Source organism: Anas platyrhynchos, chromosome 13 (genome assembly GCF_047663525.1).
Source record: "Anas platyrhynchos isolate ZD024472 breed Pekin duck chromosome 13, IASCAAS_PekinDuck_T2T, whole genome shotgun sequence".
NCBI lineage: Eukaryota > Metazoa > Chordata > Aves > Anseriformes > Anatidae > Anas > Anas platyrhynchos.
In genome coordinates, this window is record NC_092599.1 from 17211299 (window position 1) to 17226335 (window position 15037).

Below are 15037 nucleotides of genomic sequence, written 5' to 3' on the forward strand. Positions count from 1 at the left end.
ATGCAAAGCCTTATTTGAGAGGAAAGCACCTGCATTTTTTAGGTTAAAATCATGTGCTAGGAGGCAAGGCCTCAATTGTAGGGCCCAAAGCCTCCTTTTACGGGTCAAAGCCCAAACCTGGAGGGAACAAAGCATCATTTTAGGGTTCAGGCTGAGAGCCAGTCTCCAATGGCCCAGGGTCCGGGTCCAAAACTTCAGCCTCAGCCTTAAATTGAGGACCAGGTCCCACAACCTTTCAAATCCCTCCCCATTTTAAAGGTTCAAAGCCTCATTAGTAGGAACCCATGGTTCCTTTGTAGGTTCCAAAGACTTCTTTTAAGGCTCTAGAACCTCCTCTTGGCATTCCAACTCTTCTTCTGATCGCCTAAATGCTCACGTTGCAGGCCGGAGGCCTCCATTTTAGGGACAGAGCCTTTTTGTTCAGGGCCCTGAGTCTGCTCTCTGGAGCCAAGGCTGCCTTTTCATTGCTTACATCCTCAGTTTTGGGGCCCAGGCTGTCATCTTCACGGCACAATGCCTTATTTTTAGGGCTCCCACTTTCACTGTAAGGTGAAGAGAAGAGCTGCTTTTTTTTTTTTTTTTTTTTTTGTTTTGTTTTGTGTGTGTGTGTGTGTGTGTGTGCAAAGCTTTATTTGAGAGGAAAGTGCCTGCTTTTTTTTTAGGTTCCAAATTCTCATGTTAGGTGGCAAGGCCTCAACTGTACGGCCCAAAGCCTCCTGTCAGGGGCCAATGCCCCATTTGGAGGGCACAAAGCGTCATTTTAGGATTCAGGCCGAAAGCCAGAGTCTCCAAAGGCAGGGTCCAGGCTTAAAGCATCAGCCTCATCTTGAGGACGAGGCCCCAAAACCCTCCAAGTCGCTCCCAATTTTAAAGGCTCAAAGCCTCATTAGTAGGACCCCGTGTTTCCCTTGTAGGCCTAAAGCCTTCTTTTAAGTCTCCAGAACCTCATCTTGGCATCCCAAGTCTTCTTCTGATTGCCTAAATGCTCGGTTTGCAGGCCCAGGGCCTCCATTTTAGGGACCGAGCCCTTTTGTTCAGGGCCCTGAGTCTGCTCTCTGGAGCCAAGGCTGCCTTTTTATTGCTTACATCCCCAGTTTTGGGGCCCAGGCTGTCAGCTTCACGGCACAATGCCTTATTTTTAGGGGTCTCACTTTCACTGAGTTGCAGTGCTGTTTTTTTACGTGCAAAGCCGTATTTGAGAGGAAAAGCACCTCTTTTTTAGGTTCCAAATCCTTACGCTAGTAGGCAAAGACTCATTTGCAGGGCCCAAAGCTTCCTTTTATGGGCCAAAGCCCCATTTGTGGTAACAAAGCATCATTTTAGGGTTCAAGCCGTGACTCAAAGACTACAACAGCCCAGGTTCCAGGCCCAAATGCTCAGCCTCGCTTTGAGGACCAGGTCCCACAACCCTCCCACTCACTCCCAATTTTAAAGGTTCAAAGCCTCATTAGTAGGACCCCGTGTTTCCATTGTAGGCTCCAAAGACTTCTTGTAAGGCTCTAGAACCTCCTGCTGGCATGCCAAGTCTTCTTCTGATCGCCTAAATGCTCACATTGCAGGCCGGAGGCCTCCATTTTAGGGACAGAGCCTTTTTGTTCAGGGCCCTGAGTCTGCTCTCTGGAGCCAAGGCTGCCTTTTCATTGCTTACATCCTCAGTTTTGGGGCCCAGGCTGTCATCTTCACGGCACAATGCCTTATTTTTAGAGCTCCCACTTTCACTGTAAGGTGAAGAGCTGTTTTTTTTTTTTTTTTTTTTTTTTTTGCTTTTTGCATGCAAAGCCGTATTTGAGAGGAAAGCACCTGCATTTTTTAGGTTAAAATCATGCGCTAGGAGGCAAGGCCTCAATTGTAGGGCCCAAAGCCTCCTTTTACAGTCCGAAGCCCCATCTGGAGGGAACAAAGCATCATTTTAGGGTTCAGGCTGAGAGCCAGAGTCTCCAATGGCCCAGGGTCCGGGTCCAAAAGCTTCAGCCTCAGCCTCAAATTGAGGTCCAGGCCGCACAACCTTTCAAATCCCTCCCCATTGTAAAGGTTCAAAGCCTCATTAGTAGGACCCCATGTTTCCTTTGTAGGCTCCAAAGACTTCTTTTAAGGCTCTAGAACCTCCTCTTGGCATCCCAAGTCTTCTTCTGATTGCTTAAATGCTCAGTTTGCAGGCCCGAGGCCTCCATTTTAGGGACCAAGCCCTTTTTTTCGGGGCCCTGAGTCTGCTCTCTGGAGCCAAGGCTGCCTTTTTATTGCTACATCCCCAGTTTTGGGGCCCAGGATGTCATCGTCAGGGCACAAAGTCTTATTTTTAGGACTTTCTCTTTCACCATAAGGTGAAGAGCTGCATTTCTTTTTTGTGTGTGTGTGTGTGCAAAGCCTTATTTGAGAGGAAAGTGCCTGCTTTTTTTAGGTTCCAAATTTTAATTTTAGATGGCAAGGCCTCAACTGTAGGGCCCAAAGCCTCCTGTCAGGGGCCAATGCCCCATTTGGAGGGAACAAAGCGTCATTTTAGGATTCAGGCTGAGAGCCAGAGTCTCCAAACGGCCAGGGTCTAGGTCCAAAGCATCAGCCTCATCTTGAGGACAAGGCCCCAAAACCCTCCCACTCACTCCCGATTTTAAAGGTTCAAAGCCTCATTAGTAGGACCCCATGTTTCCTTTATAGGCTCCAAAACCTTCCTTTAAGGCTCTAGAACCTCATCTTGGCATCCCAAGTCTTCTTCTGATCGCTTAAATGCTCAGTTTGCAGGCCCGGGGCCTCCTTTTTAGGGACCGAGCCCTTTTGTTCAGGGCCCTGAGTCTGCTCTCTGGAGCCAAAGCTGCCTTTTTATTGCTACATCCCCAGTTTGGGGGCCAAGGATGTCATCTTCAGGGCACAATGCCTTGTTTTTATGGATCCCACTTTCACTGTAAGGTGCAGAGCTGCATTTTTGCATGCAAAGCCTTAATTGAGAGGAAAGCGCCTGCTTTTTATGTTCCAAATCCTCACGCTATGAGGCAAGGCCTCAATTCTAGGACCCAAACCCCCATTTGGAGGGAACAAAGCATCATTTAAGGATTCACACCGCAATTTAGTGTATCCAATGGCACATGGTATAGGTCCAAAGGCTCAGCCTCAGCCTCACCTTGAGTACCAGGCCCCACAACCCTCCAAGTCCCTTCCAATTTTAAAGGTTCAAAGCCTCATTAGTAGGCCCATGTGTTCCCTTTGTAGGCTCCGAAGACTTCTTTTAAAGATCTACAACTTCCTCCCTGCATCCCACGTCTTCTTCTGATCGCCTAAATATTCAGTTTGCAGGCCTGAGGCCTCCGTTTTAGGGACCAAGCCCTTTTGTTCAGCGTCCTGAGTCTGCTGTCTGTAGCCAAGGCTTACTTTTTACTGCTTACACCCTCAGTTTTGGGGCCCAGGCTGTCATCTTCACGGCACAATGCCTTATTTTTAAGGCTCCCACTTTCACCGTAAGGTGCAGAGCTGCATTTTTGCTTGCAAAGCCTTTGATAGGGAAGCCTCTGCTTTTTTGGGTACCATATCCTCATGCTAGGAGGCAAGGCCTCAATTGTAGGGTCCAAAGCCTCCTTTTACAGTCCGAAGCCCCATCTGGAGGGAACAAAGCATCATTTTAGGGTTCAGGCTGAGAGCCAGAGTCTCCAATGGCCCAGGGTCTGGGTCCAAAGCTTCAGCCTCAGCCTCAAATTGAGGACCAGGCCGCACAACCTTTCAAATTCCTCCCCATTTTAAAGGTTCAAAGCTTCATTAGTAGGACCCCGTGTTTTCCATTGTAGGCTCCAAAACCTTCTTTTAAGGTTCTAGAACCTCCTCTTGGCATCCCAACTCTTCTTCTGATCGCCTAAATGCTCATTTTGCAGGCCCGAGGCCTCCATTTTAGGGACCAAGCCCTTTTATTCAGGGCCCCGAGTCTGCTCTCTGGAGCCAAAGCTGCCATTTTATTGCTTACATCCCCAGTTTTGGGGCCCAGGCTGTCATCTCCACAGCTCAAAGCCTTATGTATAGGGCTCCCACTTCCACCGTAAGCTGCAGAGCTGCATTTTTTTTTACGTGCAAAGCCGTATTTGAGAGGAAAGCGCTTGCATTTTAAGGTTTCAAATCCTCACGCTTTGTAGGTCTGGGGACTCCATTTAAGGGACCATGCCCTTTTGTTCAAGGCCCTGACTCTACTCTCTGGAGCCAAATCTGCCTTTTCATTGCTTACACCCTCAGTTTTGGGGCCCAGGCTGTCATCTTCATGGCACAATGCCTTATTTTTAGGGCTCCCACTTTCACTGTAAGGTGAAGAGAAGAGCTGCTTTTTTTTTTTTTTTGTTTTGTTTTGTTTTGGGGGTGTGTGTGTGTGTGTGTGCAAAGCTTTATTTGAGAGGAAAGTGCCTGCTTTTTTTTTAGGTTCCAAATTCTCATGTTAGGTGGCAAGGCCTCAACTGTACGGCCCAAAGCCTCCTGTCAGGGGCCAATGCCCCATTTGGAGGGAACAAAGCGTCATTTTAGGATTCAGGCCGAAAGCCAGAGTCTCCAAAGGCAGGGTCCAGGCTTAAAGCATCAGCCTCATCTTGAGGACGAGGCCCCAAAACCCTCCAAGTCGCTCCCAATTTTAAAGGCTCAAAGCCTCATTAGTAGGACCCCGTGTTTCCCTTGTAGGCCTAAAGCCTTCTTTTAAGTCTCCAGAACCTCATCTTGGCATCCCAAGTCTTCTTCTGATTGCCTAAATGCTCGGTTTGCAGGCCCAGGGCCTCCATTTTAGGGACCGAGCCCTTTTGTTCAGGGCCCTGAGTCTGCTCTCTGGAGCCAAGGCTGCCTTTTTATTGCTTACATCCCCAGTTTTGGGGCCCAGGCTGTCAGCTTCATGGCACAATGCCTTATTTTTAGGGGTCTCACTTTCACTGAGTTGCAGTGCTGTTTTTTTACGTGCAAAGCCGTATTTGAGAGGAAAAGCACCTCTTTTTTAGGTTCCAAATCCTTACGCTAGTAGGCAAAGACTCATTTGCAGGGCCCAAAGCTTCCTTTTATGGGCCAAAGCCCCATTTGTGGTAACAAAGCATCATTTTAGGGTTCAAGCCGTGACTCAAAGACTACAACAGCCCAGGTTCCAGGCCCAAATGCTCAGCCTCGCTTTGAGGACCAGGTCCCACAACCCTCCCACTCACTCCCAATTTTAAAGGTTCAAAGCCTCATTAGTAGGACCCCGTGTTTCCATTGTAGGCTCCAAAGACTTCTTGTAAGGCTCTAGAACCTCCTGCTGGCATGCCAAGTCTTCTTCTGATCGCCTAAATGCTCACATTGCAGGCCGGAGGCCTCCATTTTAGGGACAGAGCCTTTTTGTTCAGGGCCCTGAGTCTGCTCTCTGGAGCCAAGGCTGCCTTTTCATTGCTTACATCCTCAGTTTTGGGGCCCAGGCTGTCATCTTCACGGCACAATGCCTTATTTTTAGGGCTCCCACTTTCACTGTAAGGTGAAGAGCCGCTTTTTTTTTTTTTTTTTTTTTTGCTTTTTGCATGCAAAGCCGTATTTGAGAGGAAAGCACCTGCATTTTTTAGGTTAAAATCATGCGCTAGGAGGCAAGGCCTCAATTGTAGGGTCCAAAGCCTCCTTTTACAGTCCGAAGCCCCATCTGGAGGGAACAAAGCATCATTTTAGGGTTCAGGCTGAGAGCCAGAGTCTCCAATGGCCCAGGGTCCGGGTCCAAAAGCTTCAGCCTCAGCCTCAAATTGAGGACCAGGCCGCACAACCTTTCAAATCCCTCCCCATTGTAAAGGTTCAAAGCCTCATTAGTAGGACCCCGTGTTTCCCTTGTAGGCTCCAAAGACTTCTTTTAAGTCTCTAGAACCTCCTCTTGGTATCCCAAGTCTTCTTCTGATCACCTAAAACCTCCAGTTGCAGGCCCGAGGCCTCCATATTAGGGATCAAGCCCTTTTGTTCAGGGCCCTGAGTCTGCTCTCTGGAGCCAAGGTTGCCTTTTCATTGCTTACACCCTCAGTTTTGGGGCTCAGGCTGTCATCTTCGGGGCACAATGACTTATTTTTAGGGCTCCCACTTTCACTGTAAGGTGCAGAGCTGCATTTTTGCATGCAAAGCCTTATTTGAGAGGAAAGCACCTCCTTTTTTAGGTTCCAAATCCTCACGCTACGAGGTAAGACATCAAGTGTAGGGCCCAGAACGTCTGTTTAGGGGCCAAAGCCCCATTCTGGCGGGAGTATCGCAATAACAGCGATCTGATCGGCTCCATGCCATTCGCGTTTTGCGATGGGGGGAGGAGCAGCCGAGCCCGGTACCTCTCGCGAGTCGAGCTGAGGCTGCGTGGGCGGAGCCAGCAGCGCGGGCGGTTGTAGTGGTTGCCCGCCGGCATTTCGCGGCCGCAGGGCTCCGCAGCCTCTCCCTCGGAGCGCAGCCACCTGGGCGCGCACGCAGGGCTGGCTTAGAAGTTAGCGCAGGCAGTTCGTGTGGGGCAGGGAGGATCTTCTCTTCCTTTTTCCATTTCTCTTTCCCTCTTCTCTAGGAACTCTGCCTCTTACAGATTATAATTTTAGCGAGAAAGCTACGGTATAGAGTACTAGCAAGCCTGCTCGTCTGCCCTGGCTGCACCCTGGTGAAAGGCAATTGCCAAGAAGACCCAGACAGAGGCCCCACACTAACGTACAAGGAAGGCAGTTGTCAAGAAACATGTAGAGACCCAGGCAGAGGCCCCATACAAACATGCAAATGCACAGGTCTCTGGCTGCAGTGAGTGCCGGAGCCTGGCGCTTGCAGTGCAGGGTGACAGAGGTAACACCTGTGACAAATGTGAGCAGGTGAATGATTTACTCAGCCTAATGGCTGACCTGAAGGAGGAGGTGGAGAGGCTGACGAGCATTAGGGAGTGTGAGAAGGAGATAGATTGGTGGAGCCAGCCCTGAGGCTTAGACAGCCAGCAAAAGCTCCACGAACAGCACATCACCCCCTACTGCCTTGCGAGCAGGTAATAGGAGGGGACCAGCATGCAGACAGTTCCTGCTACAGTGAACCCTCTCTCCTCTGCTCCCCCTAACTACGATGGTGATGAGTTAGGGGACAGGGCAATGACAAAAGGTCCCTGCTTGGCATTGCAAGCACAGCAGGTGCACCTGCCCAGTGATTCTCCTACCTCCCCAGCTGCCCCTGCAGATCAGGTACACTGCTCTGCAAGGGCAACTGGACAGTGGTGAGGGTGATGGTTCCTCGTACTTGGAGGTGTAACCAAAGTCTAGTCAGACTACCCACTGCATTAAAATCTTCTCAGTAAAGAATAAAAAAAACTAGTCAGATAACTCAGCCTCATTTTTTTTTAATGGCAATTGTACTCCCAGTAACACAGCCTTACAAACTAATGTCAACAGCACAGCAACCAGCATGAAGGGACAGCAGTCAAAGCAATAACCCGTGGATGCAAGCTTTGCTGCCACACGCAGCATTGCACAAAACAATAGTTTGGGTCAATCAGACACAACGTGGTTACTTACGAAACACTGACACCTCTCTTTTTCACTGAAATGGATACTCCTGAAGCTCTTTCAACAGGCAGTTTGTGTTGCACAGAACGTGTCATCACAAAAAGGCACCTTTTAGCATATACCGTTCTTCATCTCATTATTTGTCGTATCAGTCAGCCACCAGAGATTTTAATCAATGCTGCACAACTCCCAGGATATTACTAACTGCCTTTTCGACTAGGCCTAGAAATATGACTATGCTGCCAGCTGAAAGACAGGAAAGTCTCCATTCAATATGAGATGAAGGAAGGAAATGAGCTTACTACTGCTCTTGACATCAGTGCTGCCATTGTTTGAAATCAAAAGCCACACCATTCTGCCAGTCATACCAACTTGCAGCCCCAAGTTTCCTCTCCCACGAGGTAGAATTTTGGTGGTTTCACTGCAAGTGAAAATAAAAGCAGAGGGAAGCAAAATCCCCTTAAGATATGCAAGAGCCTTGTCCTTCAGTCAAACAAATTTAAACTTCACTATCTTACATAAATATGAAGAGCAGATTCTCAGGTCATGTATTCTGTCAGAGCTCCACTGAGTACAAAGTTATGCCCCTTTATCCAAACAAATGCCTTCCCCAAATACTTTGCAGTATCAGTGCATCCTAAAAAAAGACTAGAGGCAGGCAGGAATTGCTAATGGAATTCAGTTTTGATACAACATGAATCTAACCTAAAGCAAAACAGAGCAGTTTCAGAAAGATCAGTTCATTAAGTTTTACTGCAAAACTGTAGGAAGCCAGTTATTGGAATATAACTTCATGCTGCTTTATTCATCTAGTAAAGTTCAATAATTGGAAATGTTGTAAACCTAATTTGTCTTAATAATATTGTTGTGACACTGGCATAAATGAATCTTTAAAGAAAATAATCAACCAAGTAAAATTAAAATCCTTCTCATAAAACAGAAAGATATGCCAGATATTTTAACATATTGGTTTACAACACAGAGCATGATTGCCAAGAGAAACATTCCCAAACATCTCCTGGCTGACAAATAGATGTAATTTATTCATGTATTCTGTGAAGCATAAATACAGCTCAGGACCAACCTGGCCTCTAGTGTAGCAGACTAGGTACACGAGCCAGTTACACCCATATACAACCCAACAATTCGCATACCTGATTTTTATTTTGTGTTTATCTGGATTCAGTTTCTATCCACTGACTAATATTATCAATTTCTTCCATGAAGAGTCTCAGTAAGGTCTCCCTGCCATCACTGTAAATTCCTTGGTGTACAGCACTTTATATCAGAGTAGATTACAGCATTAGTACTGAAATCCATTGTGTTTGGATACATCCATGCTTCAGTTAATGCAGTCCAGGTGATTTTGTCTGCTTCAACAAGCAAAGCTGAGTTTGTAAAATATGCTACAAACACACACACATATACACACACACTTTGGCAGGATCAGAGCCCTGGAAGTCTTACAGATTTCCCACATTCTTGCATGAAATGTAAATATGTCTGGTTTTAGGTCCTTGCTGAACAACAGAACAATCTCTCTTATTTTAAAAAAGAGAGAATAAGAGAATGTGTGCATGCAGAAAGATGTGGAAATTCAGACATTATCATCAATCCACCACAGAAAAAAAAGTCCAAGGGAGTAAAATTGCCCCCAGGCAGCTTTGGAATTTGAAAGACTATTTGTGATGTCAGTTCTTGAACTGCCAAAGCTTTTCTGTTCCACATTAATCAAAAGACATTTTAATCAAGGGGAAATAAATGAAAAAGAAAGAAATCTGAAAATTAAGCAATAGCAGTGGAGTTAACAGCAGAATTATTACATGAAGGTAAATTAAATTTGGGGGGGGGAGGGTGTCTTGTGAGATTAACTTGTGGATTTTAGAGGTTTTTCAGTAAATCTAGGGCTTTACAGTAGGTTAAAAAGAATGATAGATACAGAATGTATACTTGTATGATTCTACTTCTGATTACTTAATTCAAAAATAATAATTGCATTCATATTTATTCAGGGGTAAAGCAAATTAAACTGAAAACTAGATGACAGAATCAGCTGGACTGCAGTCCGTTTCTCCATTTCTCACAGTGGACACACACCATGCTAGTGCATGGGGATGGTCCAGTACTTCTGGATAGGCACAATGTCACTGGAGTAAAACGTGTATTTGACATTGTTATCTTGCTCATCACAGGTTCTATGCTATACAATCAAACTCAGAGCAGAAGTCAGAGCAGACACGACGCAGAGCGAGGCACTGTGAACATTTCATCTGTTTACACTAACAGCTCCTTACACTGGAGCCAAAAGATGACATCACCCTTGGCCGTTCTGTTTTCTGGAAACCTGCAAAAAGCACTCCATTTCAGGGCTCTAGGCAGCCTTTGAAATATGCCAGAGAGTATTGATCAGGAGTTGTGCTCAATGCAGGAGGTGCTGACAAGTCTATGCACAAACTCACTGTGCTGCATGGCTAACTCCAGCTGACTCCAAGCAACGGCTGCTGATGAAGTGATTCTCTCAGCAATAAGGCATCATGAGAATTGCCTGTCTATTGAAGAGGTATTTAGATGGGTGAAATGAGAGTGTGCAATGAATCATTGAAAAAGATATAAACAGTGGTTTGACCGTTTGACCACAGCACAGAGCAGCGGAGGGAGAGGGAAAAGAATGAATGAGTATTTAGGTGCCTCTCAAAGTACTCACTATTAAAATATTAAATATAAAGAAAAACAACTACAAAAATACAGCAAAATAGGAAAAAAGGGTACCACACACAACTATATGCTGCTATATGCTGCATATCACTTGACATTTGTTCAACACCTTCCATTGTAAGGGGGGAAACCAAACTTCAGGATGAGGAAGAGGGGAGATACACAGCTACGTGTTACAGAAGAAATATGTACGACAGCAAATACATGAGAGAGAAGTGCTATAATTCTCTATTGTATTATTCAGGGGTCCATGTTTAACCAGTCCACAGGAGAGACAAACATCTTTAATTTTGTTTATAAATGGGAAAACTGAGACAAGCATTACAACAGGGAGAAAAATAGAAACCAGGTCTCCTAAATCCCAGTCATCTTAACTGTTATTCACAATGCCTTACAATATAAAATTCATGTTAACATTACAAACATTGCTTCATCAGAAGAACTATTTACACTACCTGTGCATATATGCATTCTGAAATATTCCCTTATTTCACAGGTGTCTGGTAACACAGCAGCCTGTTTCTTCAGACTTGACATGTCAAAATATTAAAAGTATCAACCAGTGTTGGAATTACTTCTCAGGTTTGTGTTTGTGAGCTCCTTCAAGAATGTGGAGATTTGCTGGGACTCACAGATGAATTCACATTAATGCTTCCAGTCCTGAAACAACTTTATAGCTTTTTACGCATGGCCCCATGAACTCTGCTCCCACAATTTCTGATGCTTATGATAGAAGGAAGTACCTGACACAATATCACACACTAATCCATTTACACTCCTGCTCAAAAAGTGTTAAACAACTTCAGTAGACATGTCAACCACTCCGTACCCCATGCCTCACACGACCAAACATCCTTTCAGGTACTAAAACCAGCCATAGCTGGTTCAAAGCTGAGGGTTCATATCATGTTTGTGATTATTTTTGTCTAAACTCACTGGTAAGCTAAGATACATCTCACAGACAGCAGTAGCGTATATATAATATACATTGATTTTCCAGTGGTTTTAGACCTTCACTAGAGCTACTGTCAAGTGAAATATTTCAGTTTTGAAAGCTACCCCCCTTAAACATTTGTCTACTCAAAATTAACTACTAACTTCAGATGACTGAGTATTCTAACCTGTAATTCTCAAACCAACTTTAATTATTTCATAGGTCAGAGTTACTACAGAAAGCCAATAGTATTACACTGCATTTTAGTACCAATAACATTACAGGACATCAGTTGTTGATTTCATACATGTCTAAATTGCAACACAAATATTATGCAACAAAAGTAATCTCAGCAGAGGGGGATATGAAAGCATGTAAGGAACTGTACCACATGGCTGACCTTACCTGTATATGACTGGCTTATTAGCGTCTTCTATAGAGGCAAATACTGACAGTAATGCCCTCACTTTGAGTATAAAAGTCAATTGGAGAGGCCAATTCCCCAACAGAAATAGAAGCTACATTAGATTGAAAATAAATAAATAAATTTAAAAAAAAGGAAGGGAAGGAGGCAAGTTGAGGCAAGGTGAGGCAAGGCAAGGGAAAGGCAAGGGAAAGGAAAGGCAAGAAAAAAAACAAAAAAACACTACAACTCTTGAGCTTGTCTCAGCTTTCAACAGAGCTCCATATGGCTCAACTTTCCTACAACTGCCAAGCAAAATATATTCATCCAAACCGCCATAATTTCTCAGCCGAAATATTGCATTATAATGACTGCAACTTTAGAAAATGAGTAGTACTGATGAATTTTCATGTTCATTACGCATCACACACACACACAAAATACTACAGAAGATTTAGCAGTTGCTTACACGTGAAAGAAGAAATGCTAAAATATATTAGATATCTTCAATGCATGCAATAACCATGAGCAAGGAGGCAAACAAGGGCTACAAACTCTCCTGAGACCATGATGCTTATGATGGAATAATTATTAGCCCAAAAGCTACAATTTGGATTTTTTTTTTCCCATGAAACTTCCCTCTCAAATGTCTCCAATACCTTCAATAGTTGTTTGTTGGTTTTTTGTTTGTTTGTTTGTTTGTTTTAATAAACAAATCCAATATCCAACAAAGGCACTGCTCTATGTTCCGTGTGCCTGGGAGAAGTCCAGTTCACTGAATCATAGAATCACAGAACCACAGAACCCTTTGGGTTGGAGGGGACCCCAAAGCCCAGCCAGTCCCAACCCCTGCCACGGGCAGGGCCCCCTGCCCCCAGCCCAGGCTGCCCCCAGCCCCATCCAGCCTGGCCTTGGGCACTGCCAGGGATGGGACAGCCACAGCTCCTATGGGCAGCCAGGGCCTCACCACCCTTACAGCAAAGAATTGTGTTCTCATGTCTAATCTAAGTCACCCTTCTTTTGGTTTAAAGCTGTTTCCCCTGTCCTATCACTACACTCCTTGACAGAGTCCCTCCCCATCTTTCCTTTACCCCCCTTTCAGTATTGGAAAGTCTCTCTGGAGCCTTCTTTTCTCCAGGCTGAACTCTCTTAAATACTTCAAAATCTAGAAGGTACAAAACCGTTGGAATAATTAGGAAACAGGAAAATAAAAAATCAATGAGGAAGAAGGTGGTTTCTAAATCCAGAAAGTCTGGGAGTGCAACACACACACACACACCAGAGATCTTGTTCATTGTGTATTGCAGTTAGTGGAAGCAGGTAAATACACAGAAAGCTACGTCTTCTTTATCTTGCTGTGGAATACACTGGTCCATCTGTATCTGTTCAGGGCCTGATCTCTATGCCAGGCAATATTCTATTTGCCTCACCCTCACATGAAGGCAAAGTCTTCCCTCAGGCATTTGGAAGAAAAAGTACATGGAGTAGAAAGAGCAATTAGATACATCTGTTGAGTGTTTTCCTCTCTCTTTGTGCTAAATGGGAAAATGCTGCTTGCATTTGTAAAGCTGTAACACTTGTACCATTCCAAATGTCTTTTCTTTTGCCAAGTGAACTCTCAAAAATTAGATATTATTGTAGAAAGCACTGCCTAATGAGCCAGTGTCATTTAGAATATTCAGATTTATATTACTACCATCCAGTTTTCAAGCCCTAAAAATGCCATTAATAGGCTTCAGAAATACATGGGATGGTCACAAGGACAATAGACCTGGGTTACAGCTGTTCTTGCAGCTGCCACAAGCTTCACATGCTCCAACGATGACAGTGATTGATAGTCAAATTACGTTGCCAGTACTTTTCTGCATTAGGCTCATTATTAGGCACAATGCCTTGGTGGCTCTTGGGAATTTGCTTCATATAGCTCTTCACGAGATGAATTCCATCACAATAAAATAACAAAACACAAGTTCAAACATATATCAGAAATAAACACTCGATGAGGTATAAATAATACAACCAATAATATTTGATAGGGAAAGAATAAAATACGATGAGTTGCAACCACTTTTATAATTAAAGAATCTATTTTGAAGGGTGGAGACAAAGCTTTTCATGAGACACCTTTCTCCCTGGCATGGTTTCACCTTTTAAAAAAGACTTCAGTTATGTTCATAGCATTTTTAACAGTTCATTGTTTTCTGGTTTGTATTCTTTTTAAATCTTTCATTCACATCCTTAGTCAATGGTTCTTATTTTAAAATAAAGGAAACAAATTAAGTTACCACAGCACCAGGCAAATGTAGGAACAAACACAGACTTCAGCCAAGCTGATACCGACACGTAGCAGCGCAACTAAAATGAACAGTCAAGGAAATACAACATTTTCACAGAATCCTCCCTTCAGATTTTTCCATGCTCAGACTTGTAAGGACTGTGTTTGGTATTTACAGTCACTAGCTTCAGATTACTTGTAACACCACTAAATCCTCACTATGGTACTGTGATATAAATAGGATGGGAATTGTAAATAGTGACACCTACGGAGAATCTCTAATTAAATATTTCCATTCTGAGGACTCTTAGTCAGCTGTTTAACGCTTTCTTCATTCTATTTTTCTCTACTGAGATTAAGCACATTGAGCCTTTGCTTAACAATGAGTCGTCTTTAAAATAGTTTCAGAAATTTCTTTGGCTCTTTGGGAACAGAGTTAGAACTTTCTGTCCCTTAGAGAGGTGGGGGAAGAGAGAGAGCAATTTCCCCCTAATGACCAGCTCTACAAATATTTGGAGGGAGGAAATAGAAGTTTAACAGAGCCCATGGTACATGACCGCGTTTTTAGAAGCTTAGAAGTGACAAATGGTCCCATGAAAGTGGCTCAAATTTGGAGAAACAACCTCCAGGCTTTATGTTGCTCTGAAGCAGAAAACCCAATGCTACTGCACACATGATGAACTGTTCAAAGCTTCCCCTCCTGGCTGGTTATGAAGTTTGCTACCTATCTCCCATATAGCCATATTTCCCCAGGTTAGAAGCTTATATGATTCCCTCACTCTAGGAAGAGTTCCTGACTCCCCTGAAAAAAAGAAACAGTTGGCAGAAAAACTGTTAAAAAGACGTAGCACTACCACCAGTGTCACTTCTGTATGGAAAAGGTGATCTGATCTTGCTTCTTCCATTTCCCCATCTCACCTAGCGTTACAGACATATTTCCCAGGGCTCATGCTTGCCATATTTGTAGCCAAACTGCTGTTAGCTTAGATACACTGCCAAGAGGAAAAGAAAACAAAAAAAGTTTTCGTGATGCCTTGGCACCAAGGAGGGGACCACACAGACACAGGCTGTGTGACCTTGAAAACGAGGCTTCATAGCGCTGCAAGTAGCACCTGAACAGAGCAATATTCTCTAAATACTGTAGCACTTTGATCTGGACAGGCACAAAAAGAAACAGATTAAAATAAATCCGAAGAAATAACATTCCTCTGATCTCCATTAGCAAAGCTATAATTAGAACTTCAGAA